General features: G+C 43.4%; 1 non-coding gene across 1 annotated transcript; it reads right to left on the bottom strand.

The window, feature by feature from the left end:
* Window positions 1–8,830: 8,830 nt before the first annotated feature.
* On the bottom strand, window positions 8,831–8,906 carry TRNAA-GGC (transfer RNA alanine (anticodon GGC)). The gene has a single exon. It is a non-coding gene; the product is annotated as a tRNA-Ala (tRNA).
* Between the last annotated feature and the right edge of the window lie 7,050 nt (window positions 8,907–15,956).

The raw sequence follows: 15,956 nt of genomic DNA, 5'->3' as shown, positions 1-15,956 counted from the left end.
AAAATATTTCCATTCGACCATGCAGGAGGGTATTGCCAAGGGAAAGGATGACGCCGTGTTCTAATCTGACTCAAAGAGGCTTTCCACGCTTCACATGAAGATTGCATGATGAAAGGAGAGAAGTACACCTGGATCCAATATGCAAAAACCCTGAATTTCTATTATCACGGAAATAAATAAAATAGTGCAGGCATACGAAAGGATTTCACAGGAGAAGACTAACAGCGTAATTTTCTTTAATGCCATTCATGAGACTTGGCAATGTAAGTTTTATGACTACACCAGAATGCACAAAAGTTTTATTTAGAAAGGGAAAAGACAACGAGTCATGAATTTATTGTTAACCAATTTTTCCTGCTAAGAGTGTGGAGAGCAATGAACACTAAAAAAACGAGTAAAATTCACTGAGATAAGGCTTCCCCGCAGTTTTCTTCATATGCACTTAATCTCTGCATATGGTTTCGCGAATATGCACCCAGAGACGGTTACTACACATTTAAGTAAAGTTTATGATAGACCATTCATCTTTAGCAACCACTGATATTATATCAGTGTACATTGGATCCGTCACCTTTGGGGTATGTGATAATTAATAGGAAGAGATAAATTCAAACAATAATTATTGCTGCTATAAAACACCCAGTGTTATCATTTGTAATTCTTTGTACAGTGGCTATTTATTTTTAATCGGCTTGGAATCGTCGTCTTTATGATAATTTGAGTAAAATACAATAATCATTATTAAATTCCTCTGGATAAATGTTTATGTAGTATCGGCAGTGCAAAAAAGGAATTTAAAATTAGAAGTTCCCTTCAACTGAGACGCCCGTCTCGTTAGAATTCAATATAATGCCAGCATAGCACAGTATTTCTATAATATGTTTTGATTATACGAGACGGATTTTACCTTTTTTCAAAGAAAATTATTGCTACATTTTTTGATCTCAAGCGTCACATTACTCTGCCGCTCTTTAGTCAGGGCCTTTATTTCCAAAAAATTCATTGGATTTGCTTGAGAGATACGAGATGTAATATTCCATAACCATCTCCAATTACCAATAAAACCCCACGTTTTTTTTATTTCCCGTTATTTAAAAACAATATTTAACCATTGAGTTAGAGCGCATAAAAGGAAAAAACTTCAGTACACTCAAGTAAAAACAACAAATACTTTTCATTCGGCTTATGAATTTCTTAAAAATGGCAAATCGTTGTTGAATGTTTTAAATCTTTTCTCGCGCCAAAATTACTCCTTGCCATTGAAAAACTCCTCATGGGGACAATGGAAATCTCTCAATATTTTTTGAAAAGGGAAATAGTTCATTTTAATATTATATCACAATTACATAATAATCTTTCCAGGATACTTATTCTGCCTTTACTTTCCTCAGAATAGCACTTAGTTTGCAAAATTTGCAAATATTTTACCTTTAACTTAGAGATGCGCTATCTTAATTGGGGAGATAATTAATATCGTGGAAGTTAGATAAATGACAATATTTTATCTTCACTTAAAAATAGGCGCATTAGCTTTATTTATTTATTTATTTATTCAGTATAAGTCCGAAAACAGCGCATTCTGGCCTTTACATCGAACTATTAACAACGATAACAATGATCACATTTACAAACACCCAAGCCCTAGGTGGAGGAAAACTCACCCAGGCGGGAATCGAACCCGCGACCCTTGGTATCAAACCATAAAATGTGTAATTCTATATAGTTAAGAATAGTCTCGCGTAAAACGTCATTCTTCCTCTCCGCTTTGTTCCTGTGGTCGAGTTCAGTGATGGACAAGTGTAAAACATGCAGGGAGGGAGAGAGCAGTACGAACGGCATAAGAAAGACACCCTACCCGGTTAAGTCAATCATCCACAAAAGATATTCCAAGTGCATTTAATTAACGTTCCTCTCGGGATGAGAACACATGCACTCGTGTTTGGGGGCGCACAAAAGAAGCAAAGTTAAATTCCCCTGCCTTTAAGTCATTCCGGAAGAGACTCACACTCCGAGATCGTGCATTCATAATGCATCGTTCTATCACGCGGGTGAAATCGATGGCAGCTCGAGCGAAGTGACTCCAAACGCAGACGCAGTCGTCTCAGACGTAAGGTATCACATCCAAACTTTCCCTTGATCGAACTTTGTTTCCGCTTCAGTACCAAGATAAGGATTCAGCTAGCGTGAGATTCAAGCCATCATTGCGACGCTCCAAAGGGCCCGTAAACCGCGACCCTTTTGCCAGAGTTTGTCTTATTCTCTCTATCCAGGCAGCAGACGTGACTCTCCCTTGAGAATTCCGTTGTTGGTCATATCTTTTGCTAGTACATATCGACCCACCCCTTCTGTATCAGTCTCCCCTCGAAGTGATGTTCCACAAGTAAATCTGAATTTCATAAAAAAATATACGAATAATGCCGACATTGTAAAATTTAATGGGCAAGGGATCTCTCCCATTCTCGTTTAATGGTGACGACGGGTTCTTTGAGAAATATACTGATAGGTATATAGCCCGACAGGGGCCTATGATTCCTAGGGACGAGTATGCATAATCAGATTGGTTTCTAAAGAGTAAAAATATACATAATTTTCCAAAATTTATGACGATAGATTGTCTTTCACACCCTTAAAGCTAGCAATCTTTTTCCGAAATGAGGATTAGCTTATAAAAATAATTTTAAAAATATATCAAGTAAAAAATTCATCTTTCAGGAATTCTAAAAAGATCCTCTCATGACTTTTGCTTTAAGTACACTGGTGAAATCATAATAAAATGAAATACATAACCTTGTGTTAAAAGCTCTCAGAAACTGATTTTTAAATTTTTGTCATATTTCTGCTATTTAACGGATGACATAAGAATAACACAAAAAGTTATTTATATGTTCGCTTAAGACTATGTATATCTAAATAATCTATCTAAATTTCTACATACATAATCTATATGTTATATAACAGAACCTGTAGTGCAATGCTTCTGTAATTGGGTTTGGAATCATTAAAAGAAAGACGATTCAATGCTAGGTCAAACTTCCTAAATAAATGCAGAGCCGCATGTTTCAGCGACGAGGTCTCGCCAATTATTCACGCTCCAACATACATTGGTCGCTTGGATCATGAACATAAAAATCAGGAAATAGATGCCAGAACTAGCAGACTCAAGGACGCCTCCTTCCCATGGAAAATGTGAGATCGAAACTGTATGGTTAGAGATCGCAAAAATCCCATTTGACACCAACAGTGCCTAGTTTCTAGGGAATTATCTAGTGTCTAGAGAATTATTAGTGCACTTTCACTAATCTCATGTCTTTTAAAGTCAAATCTCTTCTCTTTTGGCCACATTGGACTGCTATTTAATCGTTGTAGTGCTCGATGCAGTTGCAGCACACCTCCGCTGCAAGCAGCGGAGGTATCACATTCTCTACCTGTGTCCCTGAGGGTGTATCCCCAGTAATGGCGAAAATTCCCCTTATTATTTATCAGTTCTGCATGACCTATCTTATTATGGTGCAAGCCTTTGGTATACATAAATGGTTTCGGTTCATTTTTATTTCATTTTTTATGCCTTACAAATAACTAATTTATTGATTACATAAAGCCTTATTTAATTAATTATTCCTCGAGATTGTATACAGATTGGGACGTTATTTGATAGTTTTTACAAATATTTTCTATTTTACCTTCCTCTCCAATATCCTCCCTCATTCCATACCCTTACAATCTGGTCCTTGCATCCCCTGCCAAACACTTTTTTAGTGGTTTGCAGGGTATTTATGTAGATGTAGATGCTGTTTTTATTATGTATTGCGCGAGCGAAGAAAAACTTACTTTTTAATCTGTCAGTGGCTATAAATATAGAAGAAGCATTATTGATTATTATCGGTATAATTAGCAAAGGTTATTTGATATATTTTATAAAATAGCAGAAAATTGACACCTTTTTAAAAATTTGGTCAAAACTAAATATCATACCTGTAGATTAGCAAGAGCCAGCCATTAATTTGGTTACATAATTATCACTGCCGCGTGCCTATGAGGATAATGTCAGGGTAATCCTTAAATATAGATGATGTATACCGAATCAATACTCAACCAAATCAATTGATAAAGGTAGTTAGCTTAAAATATTGCAGAAAAGGGACTTTCATGAATGGATCCATATACTCATATATTATGCCAAAACCAGCCTTCTGCGAACACGGATATGATAGAAATTTTGCTTTCTCGTAGAGACATTTTTAACGTTTCTCCGAGCATACTGAATTCCCTTGATGATGGCCATTCATAATATTATTGTCTTTGATATCAGGTACGTTACTGACGTACTTAAATGCAAAGCAAATAATTAGTAATAATTTTTCGCAAAAATAAGGCTTTAGGAAGGGATTTGCTGCAAAAATCGAACTATTATATTCAAAAAAGGTAAGTTTATAAAAGAGAAAACCGCATGTGACAGCATTCACGTGGATGAAGTTAATTTATTGATCAAGGACATGAGCCACTGGATAGACGTATCTAAGAAGGGCAAAGATTTTGAAAACCGATACTAGAAGTGGATGTTGAAATTTAAGTGAGCAGAAAAAGGATGAAACATGATAAGAAAAAAATGATGGAGGAAATTACTAAGTACATAGATGATGCGGAAAAGAAGAACCAGATGGAATTGGCACACATTAAGGGATTTTGAATTTCATTTGTACGTAATTGTAGGGAAAAAAGGAAGACTGTACGAGGAAGGCTAAGGGGCAAAGGCGTAATCATCATATTACATCTATACGATCGCTCAAACGCCACCGTAAGGGCATGTTGTAGAGGATCAAAGGACGCCAGCCATTCAAGTATAAATATAAACGAATGATTTATACGAATACATACATGTATATTTCATGACGGAATACCCATCAGTATATGAAGGAGTTTGAATAACAGTAGGTGGAGTGGAGGACGCGTAGGCCAACCAAATTTCAGGCAGATACCCTGATAATGTTTTGAAAACACGTTTAATCCTACCGTGGGATTCATCCAAGGAAAACTCTTTCATCGACTGTGTTTCGGGTAAGAGTAATCCGACGGTACTCCAAGAAGCGGAAAGACCCTTGCGAGAATTATCGAACTGAGAGACGTCCTTTACGATTTATCGTGAGTTCTCATTGAAAATATTCTCTCAAGAAATGTTCGCGACCGGATTCTATCCCCCTACGGTGGGAATCCTATTCCCGTCCATTCCTCACGTTTGAACTATTTCCTAGTCGAAATGTGCTGGCAGTGAATCACGACTCCCCGACGTCGTTTTTCACGCGGCGCGGACTCGACGCGCCGCCGCTCCCTTCCCCTTATCCCTATATTTTCCTTCCTCTCTCTCTCTCTTTCTCTCTCCCTCCCTCTATCCCTTCCCCGTTCTCCCTTATTCTTCCGTCCTCCCCGGGGGATATCCTTTTACTTTCCCGCGGCTCGGTTTCCCTCATTTTGTACCGGCTCGTAAAGCGTTTTCGCCCTAAAAGGGGAGACAGCGCCACGTGAGAGGATGTGCGGACTCCCAGCCGCGCTTTTATGCCCCCTCGCGCGCATTCCGCGCGGGGGTTATATCCGGAGCACCAGTTCCCCCTACTTTGGTTTTTTTTTCTCAACACCCCCTCGACCTCTTTCCTCCTTAAAATGTACCTCCCCGCCATGACCCCTACGAGCCGTTTCTACTCACTTCCCCGCGACGGAGGTCAAAATTCCTTCCTCCCTCGGACGGACTTTAGACCGAGCGTGTGGAGACTGTCGTGGACTCTTGGTAACTGCCGTTCGTCCCATTCAGTTTTCGAAACATCTGACAATTTTATCATCCACCTCGCCTCCGATTGATGAACTCTCCGATCGAAGATAGAAAACTATCTCCAACCTCAACCGTGTTAGGCAGGCCAGTGAACGCAAAAGTGAAAACCTGATTATTGTAAACTTTGTATTTAAAGGCACACTTTAATGAAGCTTATGTTAATCGAAGACCCGACAGATACTGTACTAGAGTACAATATTTGCAGTATTTATTTTACCCGACGTAACGGTTTTCATCTTAATAAGGTAGCTATTATCACTACGCCTTCATCCGACTTCCCACTCCACTCGATATTTTTTGTCTACTAGTACTCACTTCCGGGGTTTGTTGACGTGAAGGTGACCACATGTTGATATTTTCCCATAATGACGGCGACCTGTGAAATGAGAGAACTGTTCGTTCCACGATTCTAAAGGACGAGAGCTATTTGGCGAGATTTGCAATACCTTCTGAGTTATAGACGGCGCCTACTTCTGAAGGGTGCGTCGCAAGTTTATAGGTAATTTTTTACTTCACACAAAAAGACCGTGTGCGGATTTATGGATGGTTATTTATGTGCCCTTGGTATCTAGCCCATCTTTAACCTTGTGCTTTATATGAGGTACTTCCGATGTGGTGAATGTCTTCTGGTGCTTCATGCAAAATGGTTATTGGTTTCGGCTTCTCCGTAACACTATACTTCAGTCTCCCATTTTTCCTACCAGCAAATGCCAAAAATGAGAAGGGATAGAGTCATGAGAGAGATTCCTTCATACCATCTTCTAAGCTAGGCGTCATTGAGGAAGTAAATACTTTTAGATGTGGGGCGTTAATTTTATGAATTAAATAGTCTCATTATTTGAAGTCAAATTCGGAATGTATATTATTGAGCTACGAAATTTTATAATTACGAAAATATTGTTTCACACATATAATTTTAACTATATAAATAAATTGATAGTTGAATAAAGAAGTATATATAAAATTTGATTAAACAAATTAATAAACAAAGAAACACAAAGAAAGGACACGCACGTATTTATGTGGCATTCCGACGGACGCATAGACATTCGCATATACATAGATACATATACATGTAGGGGTCGCGGTAGTCCAGTGGGTAAAGCGTTGGACTACTGATCGTAGGGTCCAGGGTTCGATACCCGGGCAAGGCACTCTGAGCACCTGCAGCTCCACCCAAGCTAAAGTGATTTTTCGGGTGCCAGGTCTTCCTGGGAAACTATAACCGGCACAGGGAAAGGAACTGGCCCCCCTACCCTGATGTGTGAATTTCACACGCCGTAGAGGCTTAATACTGGGTGATCTCTAGCATCACCTACTAGGCCGACCTACTGTGTTTATGGTTTTTATGGTTTATATACACGTATATATGCGTGCCCCAAATAGAACATAAAGAAGTATCCAAATGCAGGAGTTTTTTTCCGAAACGTTACAACAAATAATGCTTCCACGAGAATAGATATGTAATTTTCGTTTCTCAAGCATCAAAATAAACAGGTGCCAAGGAACCATTTTGACGTTAATACCTCATGGCCAAAAAGCTCAGTTTACACGGATGTCACGGACCCATAGTGTTGATGGACGTGCAATAGCCGTCTCATAATTAAGTTAAGTTAATAACTTTACTGTAATATTGCATTTTAATTATTATGATTTTAAGTATAATGAAGGTTACGAAATGAATAGTTTAATGAAGAGAAATTTATCTGAAGAGATATGCTTCTCAACCCATATTTGCTGAAAATTGTAAAATACCATCGGTTTACAGAAAATAAAAATAGGAAGTTTTTAAAAATAACTTTGATCAATCCTTTGGATGTCATATCAGTAGTTATCCAATGATATATCAAAAATGCTCAAATTAAGGAATACCCGAAGTGTGTTACCATAAAAGTCTCAAAAGGACGTCATATTTTGTACCACATTACTTTTAGTTATTATTCAAAGGGAAATACTGAGCACTGAATAAGTTAATTTTGTACTTTTTCACAAACCTTCATTACGCTGCTACCAGTTTAGACGCATAACAGACAGCATCAGGCATTAAATTTCATATAAGGCTTTAGAAAGGGAGATCGACTTTATATGAGAATTCGAGGTGAGAAGGAGAGTAAGGAATAAGTATGTGTAACGAAGCGGCCATGTGGTGGGGGAGGAGTACGATGGTGTAATGAGGTGGTTGACGGGAAGGGGAAGGAAAAATGAGTGGGAAGGAAAGGATTATGGAAGAGGGAAAAGGGGAGGAAAGGCGGGGGAAATAGGAGAGAAAAGGGAGGGATGAAAGGGTGGAGTCAAAGTGGGGTGAAAAGTGGTGAGGACAAGGTTACGTAAGTACTTTGTTCAAGGGCAAGGGAACTTCCAAAAGGAGTGAGTTCTCTGAAAGATATTTTCGCTAGCAAATGTCAGGTAATACACTCTCTTTTTATCTCCAATAGCTCCAGCATGATAATTTTTAGCACCCTTTCCTCGAGGCGAAGAATGTTACGGCTATTTATGAAACTTTATACCTGATGATATCACTAATGAACCGAAACCGGCAAGGGTGCAGTGGAGTAATGTGAAAAAATAGAAAGTTAACGTATCCAGTGATCATAAATTTTCACAGTGTAGACCTTGAAACCATCAAATGCAGTATACTGAGTATGCCCCTCATATTTAAAAAAAATCGAAAATTATTCCGTTTTAAGTGGAGTGAAACCGTAACTAGTATCCTGTAATAAATGCATAATGTCTAGTTTCGATGATTTTACAACGGAGGAATAAATAGCCTATTCAGTGCAGTAAAAAATTAAAAAAATAAGTAGTCGCATACTCATCCAGCAAATCCTTTATGTCCACTTAGGGTAACCGTCCTTCATATATATATATATATATATATATATATATATATATATATATACTCATATATACAGAAACAGATATAAGGAAAAGGGATAGGAACACATATAAAGGACGAACACAATAGAGGTGGGGAAGGCGGAATCGAACGGATCACAAGAGTAAAAAAATTTCCTCAACCGGGATTCGAACACCGGATCTTTCCACTTGCCGGGCGGATGCTCTTAACCACTTGAGCTATCGAGGATAGTCAATTTACCCTGAGATCCGTGGGTCTAATATGTCGCCAAGCGCCCCGATTCTTTCAGCCAAGAGATGGCGTCAGGGGGCAGTTTCACCCACCAAAGGAGAAATAGACAATACACAAGGAAAGGAAAGGACAGTGGGTTCCTATCCCTTTTCCTTATATCTGTTTCTGTATATAAGAGTATTTATTCGCCGTTTGGCGGGATTTCGTGTTTGAATGTGTATTTGGCCAATGTGGCTCATCTCTTTCTTCTAGCTATGCGTGCCACGAAACGCACTGTTCCTTTCCTGTATGATGTTGTATGAATTCTAACCCACTGTCCTTTCCTTTCCTTGTGTATTTTTTATTTCTCCTTTGGTGGGTGAAACTGCCCCCTGACGCCATCTCTTGGCTGAAAGAATCGGGGCGCTTGGCGACATATTAGACCCACGGATCTCAGGGTAAATTGACTATCCTCGATAGCTGCCTCGATAGCAGGACGTGCCTGTGTTCACCGAGTGTCTAAAATTCGCCGGCGTCCGAGGCTTCGGCCGCCGGGGTTTGGAGAGCGGCACTGCCGGACTCTCTCGGAAATCGAGGTTCCGATCGTGTTTTGTTTCGAGCGGCGGTTGACCGCCTAGTTCATCAAGAAGCGTGCAGTTTGACTCTCGACTTCTTCCGCCGGGAAGGCCGTACTTTTGTTTTGTTTACTGGATCAAGACTGACCTTGACTCCTGGTGTAGAGCTTAGGCCCCTTTTTATTTGCTACCGCCGGGTGCGTGTGGCGGGGAGGGAGCGTTCGTGAGTGTTTTTTTTTCTTTCTTTCCTTCTTGGAGTGCTTTCAGTGCGCTCTTCTTCTTTTCTTGGCGCTGGCGTGCTCCATTTGATTTCTTTCAAAATGGTCGTACGTCGCGTAAACACGCTCGCCTTGAAGGTTGATGAGAAGGCGAAACCCCCTACTCCGTTGGAGGTCCACCTCTTTACACTAGAGTCGCTGGGCCTCACACCCGAAGAGATTGTGGCGATCCAATTTGGATATAACCGCCATTTGGTATTCCTGAAGTTGGCAACTGAAGCTACTATGAAGAGGATTCTAGATAATATCCCACGAAAACTACCGTTTCCATCCAAAATTGATCCAAGGACGACGATTACCATTGACGAGACCTCCGGTAGCCCTTGTAATGTCAGGGTTCTATGTCTCCCCGTGGAGACCCCATTAGAAGATATAACAGGCGAGCTTCAACGTTTTGGAAAAATCCATCGCTCGTGGGAGAACAGGTGGGAGGGCGACAAATTGGCACGCGTGTTGACAGGTACGAGAGTGGTGCGGATGACGGTCGAAAGAAATATCCCCTCGTACCTCCACATCGGCGGCAACCGGGCCATCATCATCTACGAGGGTCAGCGCCGCACCTGCGCCCGTTGCAACCAAGAAGGCCACGAGCGCAAGACCTGCCCTCGGAACCAGGGAGGGAAGAGCTATGCGGGGGCAATGTTTTTGGCCTCCAATCCGAACACCGCCGAAGAGATAGATGAGCCCGAGATGGCTGTGGAGGAGAGGGCGCGGTCCCTGATACTTATCGAGGGTGCGCCCCCAGCTGTTCCCGCCGAACCCCCGCATCCCCCTCCACTCGGAGGGAAACTTCAGAGGGAACGAAAGTCGTCAACGGAAGAAAGGGATCCGAAGAAGAAGAGGACGGACGACATTGCACTGCTGATTTCGAGCATTGATCAAGCTGCGGTCCTTACCAGCTCGGATACACACTCACGACCACCAGCCCCCATCTCCGTGACCCCGTCAAAAGAGGACAGATCATCCTGCGTCCTTCCTTTCTCTGGCCACGCCAACGATGCGCTCTTCCCGCAATCCTTGCTTCACGGGCTTCCAACTCCCCGAGAATCACGGGTGACAGCGGGGGAGGATGTATCCGATTACGACTGTCCCCCTTCCTCAACGGCGGGCCCCTCAATTACGGTGTCACGGAAAATCAAGAAAGTATCACCGGCCGCGGAAGTTGACACATGTACGAGCAAAACCATGTTGACGTCAACAATCCCAGACGTTCCATCGTCATTCTCCTTTGAGGACAGCCAAGGTGTCGACGATCTTCCCAGGGCTCCTCTAGAGGCGGACCAATTCGACCGATCTCCTCTAATTTCTCCCGACCACCAGTCCGCCACCCCGCCCCCCCCTGAGGCCACCTCCTGGGCTGGGACGGCCCACAGCTCTGCTCGCTCGAACAGGGCCCCCCGTGGAATGCCGCCAAGTAACCCGCTCTTCGTAGAAACCACGGCTGGGTCTTCCTCTTCGGACGAGGTCGGAGGGGAGGTATGCGGTGGCAACTCGAGACCTCGATCGTCGACCCGTCGGACGAAGCGTCCTGGGAAGCGGCGAAGCACTCGTCGCCCGGGTTCGAGCCGCGACCGAAGCGACGTAAGCCATGACCAGGACTCTGGTAAGTGATGTCCGGTGCCCATAGCTGTCCTCTCATTCCACCAATGAATATTGTTTCGCTTAATATTGCTGGCGTTTATAGCGCTTTAAAAATTGCAGTCCTCCAACGTTTTCTCCGCGACCTTAGGGCTGATGTAATCCTCCTTCAAGAGGTAAAGGAGGACATAGTCTGGGATGCGAACATCTTTCAGGCTATCGGCAATTTCGCCGAAAGTCATTCTGGCACCACCACCCTAGTCCGAAATGGCATTCCGTTCTCTCATGTTCGCCGCCACCCCTCGGGCCGAATAACGTCCGTTATCGTGAATGGTATCCATATCACAAACCTTTACGCTCCCTCCGGTGAGCGCGCGAGGGCAGAGCGCGAAACATATTTCAATGAACTTCTCCTCCCCTACCTGTATTCCTTCTCGGGGAAGGCCATATTGGGCGGAGATTTTAACACTATCTACCGCCGAGAGGATAGTGCCTCGAACAGGGATAACGTGACATACTATCCAAGCCGGGCGCTCTCACTGATGCTCGACTCCATTAGAGCGATTGACGCAGTGCGTTCTTATTGCGCCGGTCCCGCCCCCTTCACGCGATCAGGGCCTAACTGCCGCGGATTGACTACCTCTTCGTCTCGACATCCCTAAAGAATGATGTCCAGACAGTGGACACCCTCCCGGTGTCCTTCTCTGATCACTGCGCAGTGATCATGAGAGTTACGTGCCCGGACACAACCCCGGGCGCGCACGTCCACCGCTGCGGCTCCGTGTGGCGCATGGACCTCCGCGTGTTGGGGGACGCGACTCGTCGTGATTCTATCCGCACCCGGGTGTGTGCACTGATCGCGGCACTCCGCCCCGGTGCAAACCTCGCTCTATGGTGGGACGAGGTTTTCAAACCCCGCATTGTCACCCACATCAAAAGGCAAACTTTCGAGTGGCGTAGGGAAAAGAACTACACCATCTCCTTCTACCGCCGAGCGCTGGAAGAGCTCCTGCGTAAGGATGTGGCGCCGGAGGGTTTCCACGCCCAAGTGTTGTCCCTAAAAAAAATTATCCTTGGCCACGAGCTCCAAAAATACGCTCCCCAACAGTGGCAAAAAGAACTGGACACGGATAAAGGGGGCCCCCTAACGCTATCTGAGCTTCGGCGCTGGATGAAATCGAACTCTGGCTCCGATATAGACAGAATCCCTGTCAGAGAATCTGCCGCCGGTGACACCAACCTCCTTAAGGAAGCGGGCCGGCACTTTCAAAACACCTTTAACAGGTATCCTCCATGGAAGGAGGGAGACGCACCCCCTCTCCCCCCTCTCCCTACGCTTCCCACAGATCAAAAAGACGATTTTTGTCGAGACATAAGTTCAGACGAACTGGACTGCGTCTCCTCCATGTTCCCGAAGGGCAAAGCACCCGGCTTGGACGGCCTACCCTTTGAATTTTATCTAGCGTACTGGGATGTTTTAAAACCTATTTTAACCCACCTTTTTAACTGCATTTTAGCTAGCGGCTCTCTGACTGCAAGTCAGAGGACCGCCGTGATAACGCTTATACCAAAGAAGACGCGGCCAAAGTCGTTCAACGACTTCAGGCCAATCGCCCTTTTAAACGCAGACTATAAAATATTGGCGCACGTCCTACGATGTAGAATGACGGCTGCTGCCGACATCGTCCTCTCTCCATCCCAGTACGCCGTGTCGAAAACGCGAAACATTTTCGATGCAGCACTTTTAATTCGCGACATCATTTTTTCCGCCCCCCTGTATGGCGATCGTTTTTTATCACTGGTGGCTATCGATCTTGAGAAAGCATTTGACCTGGTCCGGATCGAATGGATTCTCACCGTGCTCAAGAAGATGGCCTTCCCCGAGTACTTCATTCGTGCCGTATCAACGATGTATAACGGAACATACTCTATAATTAGGATAAACAATGCCACATCGCCGCCCATCCCCGTCAGTAACTCCGTTCGGCAGGGCTGCCCACTGTCAATGCTGCTGTTCGCCCTTGCCTTAGACCCCATACTCAGACGACTACAGAGCAGTGGAATCGGGGTACGTCGTCACGGCGCCGTCTGCCTGGGCGTCGCATACGCTGACGACATAACGCTCTTCGTAGACGACCCGTCCCACATGGCCCTAGCCCACGACATATTAACGTCATATGAGCAGGGTGGTATCTTCCTCAATAACCGGAAATCCGGGTATTTGCTGCTGAAGGGCGACCGGCCCTCGACCTCCATCGGTTGGTCAGAAGCGCCCTCGCTCAAAATCTTGGGGTTCTGGTGGGAGAGGGAGTTGGCTCCCACGATTGAGCGAAACTGGGGAATTATTGACCATCATGTAAAATGGAGTGTTGGAAAGCTTTCACTCCCTTCCCTCCCGATCGTGACCCGCGTCCGCCTCCTCAACCAGATTGTCTTCCCAAGGATATGGTATGTGGCCCATCTTTGGCCCTTACCCACTAAATATAACGCATACTTTATTAGAGTGTCCAACCAAATGATCTGGAATGGCTACGTAAAGAAAGTGTCCCGAAACCAGCTCTATGGCCCGTTTGAGCAGGGTGGTCTCAATTTAACCGATACAGCTCTAAAGGCGAAGGTGGTCTATGCGAAGCTTAGCCTGCGCATCCTCGGCGGTGACGACGCGTGGCGCAAGGCACTCCTCAAGGACGCGTGGCAGGAACTCGCGCGCGACGTATGCCACCGGAGGGCATTTGATGAAACGAAAAAAGTCGCTTCTCTCCTGCGAGATGGAGAAGCAATTCGAGTGAAGACCCTGTATGTCAGAGCGCTTACCGAGCAGCAACAAAATACATCCAAAAGAACGATTTCTTGGAAAAACTGGGCGACCAGCAGGGCGAACGATGAGGCACGTAGTGGAATGTTTAACCTAATCGCGAACACAGTCATGACGAGGGAAGTGAGGCACCACCTTCGGCTAGCCGATTCGCCCCTTTGTCCGTCATGCGGTCGAATAGACAACGTCGCGCATCTCATCCTTGGATGCAACGATAAAATCAGAGAATGGGAAGCTCTAAAAAAGATCTATAAAACCTGGGACGTGTTCGGTGGTGGTGCCATTACCGACATGAATCTGATCACCTTGAACTTTCGGCTCTTTCCGAGCTTTAAATCCTTCATAATGACCACCCTAATCGTGGAATTCACACAGATGAGAACCGCGAATAAACATTCCGCTAAAGGCATGCAAGCATTGGTGGAACGGATGTGGCTGCCCCCGGTACCGGACACACTTCGTCCGTGGTTAAAAAGTTGTTTTTCTGAATAACTGTGCTTCAAAGCTATCAATAATCCCAACCAAATCTAATGTTCCGCTGCTAATCCAAATATTTCCTTCTATATTTTGTGAACCCTGCATTTATTATTTCCTTCAACAGTATTGTTCATGGTCACAATTGTTTCATGCAATGTATATGAATGAATGTCTATGTAAGTGTGTAACCATAGTAAGAAAAAAAAATACTCTGTAACCATAATCTGTAAGCTGACAATATGTACAATGTAAACACTAGCAGTGTAAGATACTAGACCGAATAAAACTAAATTGAACCATAGCTCAAGTGGTTAAGAGCATCCGCCCGGCAAGTGGAAAGATCCGGTGTTCGAGTCCCGGTTGAGGAAATATTTTTACTCTTGTGATCCGTTCGATTCCGCCTTCCCCACCTCTATTGTGTTCGTCCTTTATATGTGTTCCTATCCCTTTTCCTTATATCTGTTTCTGTATATATGAGTATTTATTCGCCGTTTGGCGGGATTTCGTGTTTGAATGTGTATATATATATATATATATATATATATATATATATATATATATATATATAAATTTAGATATATGTACGTATATCATTACATATATGGTAATGGAAAAACAGGCAATGAAGCATACATGGAGAATCAATCGATTACACACGAGTTTATACTCAATTGCTTGAGAAACTTGGTTGCAAGTTTCTTGGTAAACAATTAAGGTAACGAAACAGTTGAATTTGATCACAATGATTATACGATTGGGGCTTTTAACACGCACGTGTGGAAAAGAGAGTAAACTAAAATAGATAGTAAAGGCAAATGCAAAACGCTCACCTTTTTCTGCTTTCGCTTCACCAGCGGTTTTTATCCTACTCCAGCGAAGCGTGCAGGACTGTAGCCAATGGAAACTTCCATGTTACCCCATTGAGTGTCTAATTCCTTTTTCACCGCCACTCTGTAACAGGGGCAATGGAAATACCGCAGAAGGTAATTTCTTTGATAGCAACGCTCAAACGGTTTCCTTTGGGCTCTTTCACGTTCTGCACTACAACAGAACGACCAGCGGTGCAAAAAAACGTGTTTCCCTTGTAACATATTTGGAAATTCGAAAGATATTTCGAGGCTAATGAGTTTTCTGCCTGAAATTATACTTCAAAGGGATCCACAATTAAACATATTCGCGAAGATATTCTCTGGACTGAGGTCAGTTTTCCAATGAACTTGAAAGATGTTCACTCGATATTTATCATTCCTATAGTTAAAGTAAATAAATATGTCTTTATTATTTTTCTCCATCACAAAAAACATACTACATTAAATGGTATAAAACAAACGCTTTTAACGTACGT

Source organism: Hetaerina americana, unplaced genomic scaffold, assembly GCF_022747635.1.
Source record: "Hetaerina americana unplaced genomic scaffold, ioHetAmer1.1.p SCAF_5, whole genome shotgun sequence".
Lineage (NCBI taxonomy): Eukaryota > Metazoa > Arthropoda > Insecta > Odonata > Calopterygidae > Hetaerina > Hetaerina americana.
This window is presented reverse-complemented; position numbering and strand designations above follow the sequence as displayed.